Source organism: Panthera leo, chromosome D4 (genome assembly GCF_018350215.1).
Source record: "Panthera leo isolate Ple1 chromosome D4, P.leo_Ple1_pat1.1, whole genome shotgun sequence".
NCBI lineage: Eukaryota > Metazoa > Chordata > Mammalia > Carnivora > Felidae > Panthera > Panthera leo.
In genome coordinates, this window is record NC_056691.1 from 911,520 (window position 1) to 928,740 (window position 17,221).

Sequence of the window (17,221 nt, forward strand, 5' to 3'; positions counted from 1 at the left end):
ATATTCTTAAAAACCTGTATCTCCCAAAAGTACAGAGAAGAGTGGGAATTGTTTTACATTTTTTTAAATCTCCTTAAAGTTTTAAAGACTCATAGAACATAGCTGGATTCTCACATCTGCTTCTGCATGCACTGTTGCAATATACCGCTTTGAAGTATATGAGGAAAATCCAGCCTCAGATACATGGTCCAACAAGGAAAGAGCTACAAACCAACCTCCGAACAGCTTAGAGCACCACCAGACACCTGGCAAGGCCTTGGAAACTGATGAAATGAAGCCGGTGAGTCAGGAAAACAAGCTGATGGCTTTGAGGACTGGCCCAGGTGGAAAGCAGCTCCGAACCCTCCCCAGGGATGGCTGAAAAAGGGGGTAGAAATAGTCTACTCATCAGGGGTAAGTAGTCCCCAGCGGGGAGGGGATGCCCACTCACAGAAGGCCTTCCCACACCCTCATAAGGTCAGGGGACCCTAAACATGTTTGAGATTTTCTCAACATCTGTGACCAAAGTATTAGGATCATATTAAGTATGAAAACATTGCTTTAAGGAAACCTCTGTGGTGCTGAAAATGTTCTGTATCTTGGTGGTATTTATTTTCAGGGAGCATTTTCTCACAGTGTTTAGAGTTACTAGCATATGGTGATGATGAAAAGATTAAACTTTGGTTTCATGATTTTTTGTTTTGTTTTTTTTTTTAATTTTTTTTTTCCAACGTTTTTTTATTTATTTTTGGGACAGAGAGAGACAGAGCATGAACGGGGGAGGGGCAGAGAGAGAGGGAGACACAGAATCGGAAACAGGCTCCAGGCTCCGAGCCGTCAGCCCAGAGCCTGACGCGGGGCTCGAACTCACGGACCGCGAGATCGTGACCTGGCCGAAGTCGGACGCTTAACCGACTGCGCCACCCAGGCGCCCCTCATGATTGTTTTTAAATTCTCCACAGATGCACTGGTGGACCATGCCCACCCCATCCCCAACTTGGTACACCACTGGCTACAGGGAAAGAGAGAGGTGCTTTGAAAGAATGACGGTGGAGTAACAACGTGGAGAAGAGTGGACCCATCTGCAGTGGTTGGAGGAAAAGAAGAAAAGGCTAGAAAAGACACTAGCATTGGGAGAAGTACCTCTTCCTCTATTCAGCCCATGTGGTCTGACTTTTTTTTTTTAACGTTGAGAGGCCAAGCGTCAGCGCACACAAGTGGGGGAGGGGCGGGGAGAGGAGGTGGCTGGAGGAAACACAGAATCTGAAGCAGGCTCCAGGCTCTGAGCTGTCAGCACAGAGCCCGACACGGGGCTCCAATTTACAGACTGTGAGATCATGGCCTGAGGTGAAGTCGGTCGCTTAACCCACTGAGCCACCCGGACGCTCCTCATTCGGTCTGACTTAAATTAACACAATCCCTAATCTCGAGGCCTTCTAGTGACCTCAGCCTGTGCGCAATCAAGAACTATCCTCTCAAGGAATCACATCAACCCAGGGATTGGTTCGGGGGATGCAGAGACGATCCAGGTTCAGGCAGTGAAGCTCACTCCTGTGGCTTGTGTGGGAGTGATCGTGGGGAGAGTCACCCTCAGCTGGGTGGCAAAGAGGCCAGGAGGTCAGCATGTGCTGCCAGCAGCGATCCAGGCACCTCTGATGACAGCAAAAGGAAACGGCTGGGCAGTAGCGAGGATGGAAACACCTGGTGAGCCGAAGGGTCATGTGCTTCTTGGTTGCTCTCAAGTTTCTGAGTAGTGAACTCCATCTTTTGCTAAAATAACTTGAGTTGTGCTCCTTTCACTCATAACCTGAAGAGCTCAAGCTAATAAGAGGGAGCACTGGGATGGACCAGTCACCTCAGGCAGTGTCGAAGTGAAGCAGAGCCCAAAGGGCCATTGTTAGCAGGGATTCCTGCATGAGGACAGCGTGCCTAGGAGCTTCCTACTCCGTTTGGTCCCAGCTGTACTCCCACCATGTCAGTCCGTGCCTTCTCCTTTTGTGTTTAAACAGGAAAAGAGATGGGGCACCTGGGTGGCTCAGTCGGTTAAGCGTCTGACTCTTGGTTTTAGCTCAGATCCTATCGTGGTTTGGGAGGTGGAGCCCCGCATCGGGTTCTGTGCTGACAGCTCAGAGCCTGGAGCCTGCTCCGGAATCTGTGTTTCCCTCTCTCTCTCTGCCCCTCCCCCACTCGTGCCATGTCTCTCTTAAAAAATAAACATTAAAAAAATTTTTTAAAGAAATAAAAAACATTTTAAAAAATGATAAATTTAAGGAGAAAGAAAAACACCAGATTCTAACTGAGGGACATCCCACAGAGTATCAGACCAGGATTCCTCAAGCCATCTGAGACATGGGAGACAGACACACCAGAGGAGCCTAAGGAGATGACACCCCTAAATGCGATGTGAGATCCAAAAAGGATGCTGGTGGGAAAATATTTGGAATTCAGTTAGTAGTAATGAACGAATGTTAATTCCTTCCTCCTGGGAAACAAACCATAGTTAAGTGTGTTAAGCGGGGGGTGCATGTGGGAAGTCAGTAAAATCTCACAATGTTTGTGTAAATCCAAAAGAATTCATTTTTCAGCTTCTTTCAGGATTATATAATTATGTATTTTAAAATGTAAATCAAGTTGGCAAAATAAAAGCAGTCTTCACAGCAGTTGCCTTGGGTGATGGGGAAGGGACAGACAGGACACATGCACTGACAGAGCTAAATTTGGTCACATCAGTAAAAATAGCTGCAGCGAATCCTCTTGGACCCAACTTTTCCATGCCTACAGATTGCCCTACAAAACCCTCAAACAGGCAGCAGTGCTGGACGAGTCTTGGTTCCCAGCATGGGCACCTCGGACAGCCTTGGGCTGCACCCACCCACCCAAGCACAAGACCTGGGGGGAGGCTCTGCCACCTGTGTTCCAACAAGTTTCCCAGGTGACACTCCACCACCAAATTATGGCATACTCAGAAGTCACTCCACCAAATAAGAAAAACAGTTACACTTGTACCGACATGAGCTCTGTGCATATGCAGTTGTGAAACAAACCTGTGTGTGAGCGTGTAAATGCAAAGAAAAGGGGACAGAAATTATTCTATCTGGGAGGGGGCGGGGGGAGAGGGAGAAGCCAGGGAAGCCATGTCACTTTCCTCATATTGTTGGTTCAGAGGATGTATTCACAAAACACTTACATGATAAAAATTTAAATAAATAAACTGTTGATACTTATTTTTTTTTAACTGAGGTAGGCCTGTCACTGTGCATGCACGTGAAGGATGGCCACATATATTGTTAAATACAGGGATAAATGTTTGAGTAGAAAAAAAATGTGTCTTATCGTGCACTGTTTTCTCTGGGGATCAGGCCATGATGAAATACATTACGTTTTTCTGTAACATTTGAATTCTGCATGAAAGACGTGAGTCTTTACACCGCATGCAGGGGAAGTCACTGGGAAGTCCTGCGTGTGGTGGCCTTGGAATACTCAGCTACGGGGAACTGGGCAGCTGTTACGGAGAATGGACCTTAAGATATTTAGGTCACTTGAACACACCATGGGCAAGATCTTGCTATCCTGAGCTGGTCCCACCAACTCCAAAATGCGTTAACTGGATAATGAGTCAGGGGGCCTTCAAGAGCACATAGCCCCTTCCCACACAAAGATATGGTGATGCTGAACACACCTCCCCCTTCTGCTGAAGGGACCACTAGAGGGTTAAAAGGCTGGTGCCCTCTCCCCTGCCACTGCTTTTCCCCTTTCCCCCTTCTGGGAACTAGACATCAGAGACTAGGACACGCAAAAGCAATTGCACATATGGAGGGAAATTAGACCAGTAAACCCAGGGAAAGACATAACCTGAGACAACCTTAAGTTGACACCTCCGGCTGACCCTCAGCAAAAGCCCACCTACAACAGCCTAGAAAACAGTAACCAAGCACTCGGTAGAGAGGAGAACTGACTTCCAGAGTTGCCACATCTTAGATTCAAATGTCCAGTGTTTGAGAAAAAGTCACAAGACATGTAAAGAGACAGAAGGAAATATGGCCTATTCAAATGAAAAAAATAAGCCAACAGAAACTGTCCTGGAGAAAAACCAGATGACATTTAGACAAAGAATTTAAAACAACTGTCTTAAAGATGCTTAAAGAACTAAAGGAGGATGTGGAGAAGGTCAAGAATGTGGTGTATGAACAAATTGGGAAGAAAAATTAAGAGACTTTAAACACTAAAACCAAAAGAAATTCCAGAACTAGAAATTACAATAAATTAAATGAAAAAGTCACTCAAGGGATTCAAAGGCATATCTGACTCTCTATTCTCAGTGCTCAAGAACAGAAATGCTGAAATTTGAAATTTTAGGATCAGAGAGAAAACAGGTTGAAAAGTGAACAGAGCCTGAGGAACCTGTAGGGTGCCATCAGTGAGACCAATGTCCACACTGAGGGTATCCCAAAAGGACAAGAGAGAAAGGGGAGGAAAGAACACTTGAAGAAATCATGGCTAAAACTGTTCCAAATTTGGTGAACGACATGAGTAGAAGTATCTAAGATGTTCAACAAATTCCAAGCATGATGAACTCAGAAACCCACATCAGGACACATAATCAAACTGTCAAAAGACAAACAGAGCAAATCTTGAAAGCAGCAAGAAAGAAGACTCATCTCATACAAGCATCCTCAGTAAAACATCAGAGGTTTCCCCTAAGAAACTGGAGGCCAGAAAACAGTGGGCCAACACATTAAAGTGATAAAAAGAAAAAATTGTCAACCAAGAGTCCTGTGTCTGTCAAAATTGTCCTTCAAAAGTGAGGGAGAAATCAGGACATTCCAAGATATATGAAAAGGGAGTTTGGGACCATAAGACCTGTCCCACAAGGAATGCTGACACGTGTCCTATAGGCTGAAACACAACAAAAAGCCACATGAAGAAATAAAGGTCTCAATAAAGGTAAGTGCATGGACAACTATAAAATCTAGTATTACTATAACAATTGCTTGTAACTGTATTTTTTGTTTTCTAGATTTAGGAAAATGATGCATGAAAATAGTTTATTTCTTTATACACACAATATACAAAGATGTAATTTTATAACATCAATGACTGAAAGAGGTGGGGACGGATCTGTAAATGAGCAGAATTTTTATACGTTTGAAGTTATCTAGTTATAAACTCAAATTATAATGTTATAACTTCAGGATGTTAAAGTGTAATCTCCATGGTAACTGCAAAGGAAATAGTAATCGAATGAACATTTTTAAAAAGGGAATTAAAACTTTTCGCTTTTAAAACAACGGGGCACCTGGGTGGCTCAGTCGGTTAAGCATCTGACTTCAGCTCAGGTCATGATCTCACAGTTGGTGAATTCAAGCCCTGCATTGTGCTCTGCACTGACAGCTCACTCTCTCTCTCTGCCCCTCTCCAGCTTGTGCTCGCTCTCGCTCTCTCTCTCTCTCTCTCTCAATAATAAGTAAATAAACTTAAAAAAAATCTTTAAAAGGAAGGAAGGAAGAAAAGAATACAAAAATCCCTTATATAAGACAGCCAGTGTGGACAAAATGATAAAGACAGAAAGTAGAAAGAGGGTGTCTAGGATTAGCAGGTAGGGGGCAGGGGTTCCTGCTGATTGGGGACAGAGACCAGTTCTGCAAGACAAAAACAGTTCTGGATGGGCGCCTGGGTGGCTCAGCTGCTTGAGCATCCGACTTCAGCTCAAGTCATGATCTTGCAGTTCATGGGTTCGAGCCCCGCATCAGGCTCTGTGCTGACAGCTCAGAGCCTGGAGCCTGCTTGGGATTCTGTCCCCTCCCTCACTGCCCCTCCTCCACTCGTACTGTCTCTCTCTCTCTCTCTCTCTCTCTCAAAAAATAAACATTTTAAAAAAAACAATTCTGGAGACAAGTGCTGAGGACAAACAACAATATGAACATACTTCATACCACCAATCTATACACTTAACAATGGTTCAAATGGTAAATTTTGTATAATATGTATTTTGTCACAATAAAAAATTTAAAAGCAAAAAAGTAAAGGATAAATGAAGACTCTCTCACACAAACAAAATTGAAGGAATTTGTTGCCAGTAGACCCGCCCAGTTTGAAATGTTAAAAGTTTTTCAAAGAGAAATGATATAAATGAGAACTGCAAATCTATATAAAGAAAGAAGAGCATTACAAAAAGAATAAGTACAGGTTAAAAAATTGTATTGTTCTTATTATTTTTTTAATGTTTATTTTTGAGAAAGAGCACAAGCAGTGGAGGGGCAGAAAGAGAACGGAACAGAGGATCTGAAGTGGGTTCTGTGCTGACAGCAGTGAGCCCAATACAGAGGCTTGAACTCATGAACCGTGAGATTAAGACCTGAACCATGAGATCATGACGCTTAACTGACTGAGCCACCCGGGCGCCCTTATTCTTTCTTTCTTTCTTTATTTATTTTTAAGAGAAAAAGAGAACACATGCACGAGTGAGGGTGGGGCTGAGGGAGAGAGAGAGAATCTTAAGCAGGCTCCACATTCAACATGGAGCTCAAGGTGGGACGCTATTCCACGACTGTGAGATCATGACCTGAGCTGAAATCAAGAATTAGATGCTTAACTGATCAACTCCCCCAAAATATGACAATCCTTAACATGTTGTCCCCTAACAACAGGGGGTCCAACTATGTGAGGCAAAAGCTGGTAGAACTGCAGGGAGAACTTGAGGAATCCACTATTACAGTTGGAGATTGGAACACCCCTTTCTCAGACATGGACAGACCCAGCAGGCAGACAATCAGTAAGGACACAGTTGAACTCAACAGCACCATCAGTCAACTACATACACCTGGCAACTGTAGACGACTTCATCCACCAACATCAGAATATACATCCTTCTGAAGCTCACACAGAAATTTACCAAGATAGACTACATTCTGGTCCCCAGAACACGTTCGTTCATTCATTCATTCATTCATTCATTTAATGTTTATTTATTTTTGAGAGAGCGTGAGCAGAGGAGGGGAGGAGAGAGAGGGAGACACAGAATCTGAAGGAGGCTCCAGGCTCAGAGCTGGATGGGGGCTCGAACTTATGAATGGTGAGATCATGACCTAAGCTGAAGTTGTACACTTAACTGACTGAGCCACCCAGGCGCCCCCACATTAACACATTTAAAAGAATAGAAATCATACAATGTATGCTCTCAGAACACAATGAAATTTAACTAGATTCAATAATACGAAAAAAAATATAGAAAATCCCAAAATACTTAGAGATTAAACAACACATTTCTAAATAGCACATGAGTCAAAGAAGAAACTTCAGGGGCGCCTGGGTGGCTCAGTCGGTTAAGCGGCCGACTTCAGCTCAGGTCATGATCTCACGGTCCGTGAGTTCGAGCCCCACGTCGGGCTCTGTGCTGACAGCTCAGAGCCTGGAGCCTGTTTCAGATTCTGTGTCTCCCTCTCTCTGACCCTCCCCTGTTCATGCTCTATCTCTCCCTGTCTCAAAAATAAATAAAACGTTAAAAAAAAAAAGAAACTTCAACAGATATTTAAAAATAATTTGAACTAAATAAAAATTTAAATACAATTTATCAAAATTAGTGGGATGCATTAAAGCAGTAATTAGAGGGAAATTTACAGTACTGAATGCATATTAACAAAAAAAGAAAGATCTAAAACCAATAACCTAAGGTTCCACTTTACAAAACTGTTTTTTTAAAGAGCAAATTAAATCCAAAATAAGGAGAAATGAAGTAATAAAAATTAGGTCAGAACCAATGAAATTAATTGGAAACCAATCAATAGAGAAAATCAACAAAACCAAAAAGCTTGGTTTCAAAGAACCAAGAAGGTTCTTTGAAAATATCAATAAAATTTATAAGCCTCTAATCAGGCTAGGATAAAAAGAATTACTAAAATAGGAAATGAGAGAAGGGACATCACTACAGATCCTGTGGACATCAAGGGACAATAGAGTAATATTGTGAATAATTATATGCCAACAAATTTGATAACCTAGATGAATCAGACCAATTCTTAGAAAGACACAATCTACCAAAATTCACACAAGGAGAAATAGACCATCTGAATAGGCCTGTGTCTAATAAAGAATTCAAATGAATAATTAGTGATCTTCCAAAATAGAAAGCACTGGATTCTGTCCAGGGGGTTGCTGATGGGTTTGCTGAATTCTGCCAAACATTTAAGGAAGAAATTACACCAAATCTCTACAGTCCCTTTCAGAAGATAGAAGCAGAGGAAATACAGAATTCAGGATTTACTGTAAAGCTACAGTAGTTAAGACAGTGTGGTGCTGGCAAAAGATCAGTGGGACAGAGAAGACAGTGGTGCTGGAACAACTCACCCACATGCAAAGAGATGAATCTGCACGCTGACCTCACACCCTTCACAAAAATTAACTCAAATTGGATTATAGGTCTACATTTAAGACCCAAAACTATAAAACTACTGGAAGATAATGTAGAAACCCTAGACAAGTTTGGGTTTGCAATGACTTTTTAGACACAACACCAAAGGCAGGGTCCATGAGAGAAATAACTGATAAGCTGGACTTCATTACAATTAAAAACTTCTGCTCTGCAGAAGACACTACCAAGAGAATGAGAAGACAGAAAAACTGGGAGAAAACACTTGTAAAAATATGTCTGCTAAAAAGACTTATCCAAAATATACCAAGAACTCTGAAAACTCAATGAGAAAGCTAAAGCCTATTTACAAAATAAGCAAAAGATCTGAACAGTCACCTCACCAGAGCAGAGATACAGATGGCAAACATATGAAAAGATGCTCCACATATGTCATCATAGAAATGGAAATCAAAACAAGAGACCACTACATACCTGCTAGAAGGGCAAAAATTGAAAACAGGGGCTCCCGGGAGGCTCAGTCAGTTATGCACACACTCTTGATTTCTGCTCACAGTTTATGATCTCACAGTTTATAAGATCGGCCCCATGTTGGGCTCTGAGCTGACAGCATAGAGTCTGCTTTAGGTTCTCTCTCTCCCTCTCTCTCTGCCCTTCCCCCACTCACTCTCACTCTCTCTCTCTCGCTCTCTCAATATAAATAAACAACTAAAAGAGAAGGGAAGAGGAAAAAGGAAAAGAAAAAAGAAAAAAAAGGAAAAGAAAAGACAACATAAGACAAGACTGACAACAACAAATGCCAGTAAGGATGTGAAGCAAGAAGAACTCTCCATCATAGCGTGTGGGAATGCAAAATGGTGCAGCCACTTTTGAAAACAGTTGGGCAGTTTCAAACAAAACTAAACTTTACCATATAATCCAGCAATCATGCTCCTTGTTATTTATCCAGGTGAGTTGAAAATCTATATATACACAAAAAGCACGCAACTTTATTCAAAATTACAAAACTTGGAAGTAACCAGGATGTCCTTCAGTAGGCGAGTAAATAAACTCTGGTATATCCAAACAGTTGAATATTACTTAGCACTAAACAAGAAATTAGCTATCAAGCCATGAAATATTTGTAGGAAACTTAAATGCATTTTACTAAGTGAAAGAAGCCAATATGAGAAGGCTCAATACTGTACGATTCCACCTATATTACATTCTGTAAAAACAAAACTTTGGAAACAGTAAAAAGATCAGTGGTTGCCCAGGGTTAGGGGCAGACAGTGACAAATAGGCAGAACACAGAGGATTTTTAGAGTCATGAAACTATTCTTTTTTCTACAATTAAGGGTGGATATGTTTCACAATCAACAGAATACACACCAAGAGTGAACCCTTATGTAAACCATGGACTTAACGTGATAATGAAATAGTCTATTTTTTAACAGTATTCTAATAAATGAAAGCTGAGAACCAGATGGCTTCATGAGGAATTCTGCAAAAACATTAAGAGAAATTAACCTCAATCCTTCTCAAAGACTTCCAAGAAACAGGAAGAGGAACACTTCCCAACTCATCTTAGGAGGCCAGTATCATGCTCATACAAAAGCCCAACAAAGACATAACAAGAAAGGAAAACTAAAGACCAGTATCCCTTGCGAATATAAATGCAGTGTCAGCAATAGACTACCACACCACATCCAGCAGCATATTAAAGTGATTATACACCACAACCAGTGGGGATTGATTCCAGGAATGCAAAAGTGGTTTAGCATATGAAAATAATGTAATATGTCATTAATAGAACAAAAGGAAAAAAAGCCTCATAACCATCTCAATGCATGCAGAATTCATTTGAAAAATTCCAACGTTCAATGAACGAAAATACTCAACAACTTAGAAATAGAAGGGAATTTTCTCAGGCTGATAAAGGTCATCTATACAAACTCAGCTAAAATATTGCAAAATAGTTAAAGATCGAAAGCTAACGATGTTCCCTCTCACCACTTCTATTCAACATGGTTCTGGAAATTATATCCAGGACATTTAGGCAAGAAAATGAAATAAAAGGCATTCTGTTGGAAAGAAAGAAGTAAAACTATATTCACAGAGAACATGAGCTTATATATAGAAATCCTAAGGTACACACACACACACACACACACACACAATATTAGTAAGTGACTTCAACAAAGTAGTAGGGAAAAAATACAAAAATCAGTTTCATTTCCATAAACTAGATCAGTAACAAATATGAAAATGAAATGGAAACAATTTCATATATAATTATATCAAGAGTATTAATACTTAGGAACATTTTAAAACCCACTACAAATTTATAATAAACAGTGTAGTAATAGCATAAAAACACATATGGAATAACAGAATGTAATATCCCAGAAATAAACCCTTGCATATATGGTCAAATGATTTTTGACAATGGTGGCATTAAATGAGAAAAGAACAGTCTTTTCAACAAATGATGCTGGAAAAGTGTATATCTACATGCAAAAGAGTGAAGTCAGGCCCTCATCTTACCCCGTATACAAAAGTTAACTCAAAGTGGGTCAAATAACTAAAAGTAAAAGTTTTTCTTTCTTAAATCCCACATGTGAGTGAAATCATATAGTATTTGTCTTTCTCTGACTTATTCCACTTAGCTTAATACATTCTAGCTCCATCCAAGTCATTGCAAATGGCAATATTTCATTCTTTTTTATGGTTAAGTAATATCATAGGGGAAAAAAAGAGGAAAACCAAGAAACGGACTTAACTACAGAGAACACATTGATGGTTACCAGAGGGGAGGTGGGTGGGAAATGGGAATGGTGGAAAATGATGATGGAGATTAAGGAGGGCATTTGTCTTTTTTTTTTAAAGATTTTTTTTTTAACGTTTATTTATTTTTGAGACAGAGAGAGACAGAGCATGAATGGGGGAGGGTCAGAGAGAGAGGAAGACACAGAATCTGAAACAGACTCCAGGCTCTGAGCAGTCAGCACAGAGCCTGACGCGGGGCTTGAACTCACAGACCGTGAGATCATGACCTGAGCCGAAGTCGGACGCTTAACCGACTGAGCCACCCAGGCTCCCCGAAGGGCATTTGTCTTAATGAGCACAGGGTGATGTATAGAAGTGTTGAATCACTAAATTGTACACCTGAAACTAATATTATACTGTATGCTAACTAACTGGAATTTAAATGAAAACTTAAAAAAATAAAAGTAAAAGCTAACACTATAAAACTCAGAAATAAAGGGAAAAAGCTTCATAATAGTGGATTTAGCAATGATTCTTAAACATGACATAAAAGCACAGGCAACAAAAGAAAAGAGATAAATTAGACTTCATCAAAACTTAAAACTTTAATCAATCATAAGAGTGAAAATACAGCCCAAAGAATAGGAGAAAATATTTGCAAATCATATATCTGATGAGAGATTAACATTTAAAATATACAAAAAAATACAACAACAAATAACCCAATTTAAAAATGGGCAAAGAGATTTCTTCACAAAAGATATAAATGGTCAATAAGCACCTGAAAAGATGATCAGCATCACTAATATTAGGGAAATGCAAGCCAAAACCATAATGAGATAACACTTCACACCTATTAGAATGGCTATTATTTTTTTTTAAAACATCAAAAAGCAAGTGTTGGCAAGTATGTGGACAAATTGGAATAACTGTGCATTGCTCCTAGGATAGTAGGAATGTAAAATGGTGTAGCTGCTTTTGAAAATTGTATAGTGGTTCCTTCCTCAAAAAATTAAAAATTAGCAGGGCACCTCGGTGGCTCAGTTGGTTAAACGCCCAACTCTTGGTTTCAGCTCAGGTCATGATCTCGTGGTTCATGGGTTCGGGCTCTGCATTGCACTGACAGTGCGGAGCCTGCTTGGAATTCTCTCTCTCCTCTCTCTCTGCCCCTTCTCTGTGCTCTGTCTCTCTCAAAATAAATAAACTTTAAAAAAAATTTTTTAGAAAGTTAAAAATTACCATATGACCTGCAATACCACTTGGGGTATCTACCTAAAAGAATTGAAATAGAGACTAGAACAGACATTTGTATATTAATGTTAATAGCAGTAATACAATGGCAGAAACAATCAGTTGTCTACCAACAGATGAATGGATGAACAAAATGTAATATACACATAAATGAAATATTATTTAGCTTTTAGAAGGAATGGAATTATGACACCGGCTAAAACATAGATAAACCTTGAATACATTATGTTAACAAATAATCTAGGCAAAAAAGGCCACTTATTTTATGATTTCATTTATGTGAAATATATAGAATAGTCAAGTTCATAGAGACAGAAAGTAGTTGCCAGGCACGAGGGGAAAAGAGATTGGGGAGTTATTGTTTGATAAGCACAGAGTCTTCTGTTTGGGATGATGAACAAGTTGGAGATAAATAGTCATGGTTGTTCCACAACAGTTTAAAATGTACTTAATGCCAGTGAAGTACTCACTTAAAAATGACTAAAATGGTAATATTTTTAAAATGTTCATTTATTTTTGAGAGAGAGAAAGCAGGAGAGGAGCAGAGAGAGAGGGAGACAGAGGATCCAGAGCTGTCAGCACACAGCCCGACACAGGGCTCAAACTCACAAACTGAGAGATTATGACCTGAGCCAAAGTCAGACGCTTAACCAACTGAGCCACCCAGGTGCCCCATCCAACTGATTTTCAACAAGAGTGCCAAGACTGTTCAGTGGGCAAAGAGCAGTATCTTCAACAATGATGCTGGAATAACTGGACATCAACATGCTAGAATGAGATTGGATCCCTACCTCACACCACAGACAAAAGTCAAAAGTGGATGAGACACCTAAGTGTAAAAGCTAAAACATAAAACTCTTAGAAAGAAAGATAGATTTAAATCTTCATGACTTTGGATCAAGCCATGGTTTCTTAGGTATGATACCAGAAGACAAGCAATAAAAGAAAAAAATACAAGAAAAAAATACAAGAAAAAGAAAAAAAACAAATTTGACTCCATCAAAATAACAACCTTTGTGCACAAAAGGCCACTATCACTAATGCAAACAGGCAACCCACAAAATAGGGGGATATATTTGAAAACCATGTATCTGGGAAAATTTAATACCCAGAATATATGAAGAACTATTACAATTCAGCAACTCAATTCAAAGAGCAAGTCCCCCTGGTTGGTTTCAACAAACCAGGGAGTGGTCCTGCCACCCTAGTGAGCTCAGAATGCAGTTACCACCACGGTGGGCCTGAAGGACGGAGAATCAAGCCAAAAGGAATTATTCTCAAGCCTAAAATCTAATAGGATTTTTTTTCCTTACTTGGGCCTTATTGGACTTACTTGGGACCCATAACCCCTTTCTTTCTGATTTATCCTTTTGGGAGAATGCTTGCCTATGTCTGTCCCACCATTGTATTTTGGAAGCAGATAACTTGTTGGGTTTCACAGGATCACAGTGGGGGGTGAATATTCCCTCAGGTGGAATCACTACATTTAATGATGTTTACATGAGGTTTGGGACTCAGAACTGATACAGGGGTGAATTAAGACTTTGGAGGTGTTAGGAAGAGACTGGATGTACTCTGGATGTGAGAAAGATGCAAATTTCAAGAGTCTAAGAATAAAATTAAGAAGAAACCCAAAAGAAATTTTGGAGCAAAAAATGAAATGGGAAATTCAAGTAGAGATAGATTCAAAGGCAACTGTGGGTATGCAGAAGCAAATACTGGTGAACTTGAAAACAGTACAATTAAGGGGTGCCTGAGTGGCTTAATCAATAGAGCATCTGACTCTTGATTTCAGCTCAGGTCATGATCCCAGGGTCATGGGATTGAGTGAGGAGCCATGCTGAGTGTGGAGCCTTCTTAAGATTCTCTTTCTCTGCCCTTCTCCCCTGCTCATGCTCTCTCTCTCTCTCTCTCTCAAATAAAAAATTTAAAGCCTTAAAAATTAATATTAAAAAAAAGAATACAGGAAATTGAAATGATTGAAACTGAGAAAGAAAAAGAAAAGACGGAAGAAAAGTGAACAGAGCCCAAGGGGCCTGGGGCACACCATCAAACAGACCAACATGTACACTGGGGGTGGAGGTCCCAGAAGGAGAGAGAGAAAGGAGCAGAGAAAATGTTTGAGGAAATAGTGGCCAAAAACTTCCCAAATTTAATGAAAAACATGAATATAAACTCCAAGTATGATGGACTTAGGGATCCACACTGAGACACATTACAGCCAAACTGTAGAAAGACAAGAGTAGTTTGAAAGCATCCAGGGAGAAGTGACTCATCACACACAAGGGGTCCTCAATGAGATCATCAGCAGATTTCCCATCAGAACTTTTGGAAGCCAGAAAGCAGTGGCTGACCGGTAAGATCCTGTATCTGGTCCAAAGTGAAGGAGAAATCATGACATTTTCAGACTAACAAAAGCTGTGGGACTTTGTGACCACTACCTGCCCTGCAAGAAACAGAACGGAGTCCTGCAGGATGAAATGAAAGCACACGACATGGTAATTACACAGTAACTTGAAGCCATAGTGGGAAATAGAGGTCTCAGTAAAGGTAGAGATACCCGGGCAGTTTAAGATCTGTTGTTATTGTAACTTTGGTTTGTAACCACTCATTATTTTCTACATAATTTAAGAGACTAACACCTTTAAAAACTGGTTTCTCTCTCAAAAATAAACATTAAAAATTTTTTTTAAAGGTGGGGGGCGCCTTGGAGGCTCAGTCGGTTGAGCATCTGACTTAGGTCAGGTCATGATCTCACGGTTCATGGGTTTGGGCCCCGCATCGGGCTCTGTGCTGACAGCTCAGAACCTGGAGCCTGCTTCAAATTCTGTGTCTCCCTCTCTCTCTGCCCTACCACACTCATGCTCTGTCTCCCTCTCTCTCAAAAATAAATAAACACTAAAAATTCTTTTTAATTGTTGGTTTATGTTTTTGGATACATGATGTACAAAGGTGAAATATGACATCAACTGAAAAGGGGAGTGACGCCAGCAATATGGCAGAACAGGCATTTCTATCATCACCCACCCCACAGAACAGTGATTTTGATAATCATTAACAGATCAGTTTAGTTTTGTGGGGGTCCAGAAGTCAAGTGGGAAAGTTCCAGGACAATTATTGGAGAAAAACAAAAACAACCTCTAAAAATAGATGCACCGAAGAGGGCAAAAAGAACTTTTCACTCTACCTGCATCATTCCCTCTCTTAAGGTGCACAGCTCGAGGCCAAGAGGGAATCCCTTGACCTACAATTTCTCCCCACAGAGGAAAGTGAGAGCAAATGGGTTGGCACCTGGTTTCCCCACGTGCAGGTCCCTGCCCAAGAGACCCACTTTTTTCTCATCCCACCCACAAAACTGTGATATGCACAGCTGAGGGACTGGGAGAGGCTGGGAGCATAGCAACCAGGGTTTAGAACTCATTAAAGTGTCACAGATCCTAAAAACTGCTTTGGAGACTCCATCAGGAAGGATGCCAATGAGCCACGGGAGACACCTCACTTGTGGATCCCCCAACTGGCCTGCAAGCACCCACAACTCTCCATGGTCCTCACCTATCCCACCCCCTGTGGACAGTGCCCTGGGTGCTCTCTTACTGTTGGCCAGTACACACATTCATAAAGCCAGCCCTACTTTGCAGGATGGAGAGAAGGCATGTGATCTTAAGCCATTCCCTCCAAGAGAAAACAAGAAGCACTGAGTGGACCCTTTCATAGAAAAGGTCTGGAAAGCCTCAGAATCCCTACAGGCTGCCTGGGAAAGGTACCTCCCTACTGAAACTTGTCAGAACAGTGGGAGCATGTGACTGCTTCTCCGAATGCAAAGACCACACAGCAAGGCTTCACAGGACATGAAAAGTCAAGGAAACATGATACCACCAAAGGAATATATAATGTTCTAGTAACCAGCCTCAAAATAAATGGAGATCTGTGAACTGACTGTGAATTCAGAATAATTGTTGTAAGGAATCTCAGAGAGCTACAAGAGAGCACAAAGAGACAATGCAACAACATCAGGAAGACAAGACACGAACAAAATGAAAAGAGGTTCAAAAGAGAGACAAAAGTCATTAAAAAGAACCAAACAAAAATTCTAGAGCTAAAGAAAATAAATGAAAAGTTCAATAGAGAACATCAATATGAGACTTGATTGAGCAGAAGAAAGAAAACTTGGAAGAAAAGTCATTTGAAATTATCCAGTCAGAGGAGGTGGAAAAAAGAATTAAAAAGAATGAAGGCATCCTACATGAATTATAGAACACAATCAAGTGAAACCCTGTATCGCTGACCCTTGAATAACGAGGGTCTGAACTGCTTGGGTCCACTTACGTGTGGATTTTTTTTTCTCAATACAGTAGAGTACTGTAAAAGTATTTTCTCCTCCTTACGATTTTGTGAACATTTTTTCCTCTAGCATACTTTACTGTAATATAGTATATAATACATATAATGTATGAAATATGTGTTAACTGACTATGTTATTGGTAAGGCTTCTGGTCAACTCTTAGTTAAGTTTTTGAGGGGTCAGAAGTTATATGTGGATTTTTAACTGTGTAGCAGGTCAGCACCACTAACCCCCATGTTCAAGGGTCAACTGTATGCATTATGAGAACCTCAGAAAGTGAAAGAGAGAAATGTGTAGAAAGCTTATTTAAAGATATAATGGCTGAATAATTTTTAAGACAAAGATACTTTTGAAAGCAGCAAAATAAAAAACAATCTGAGGACTTGAAGGTAGGAAAGTGGAAATCACTGAGGCTGAGGAACAGAAGGAAAAAAGAGTCAAGAAAGGTGAACAGAGCCTAAGGGACCTGTGGAACAGCATCAATTGAACCTACATATGCATTGTGGGAGTCCCAGAAGGAGAGGAGAGAGAATGGG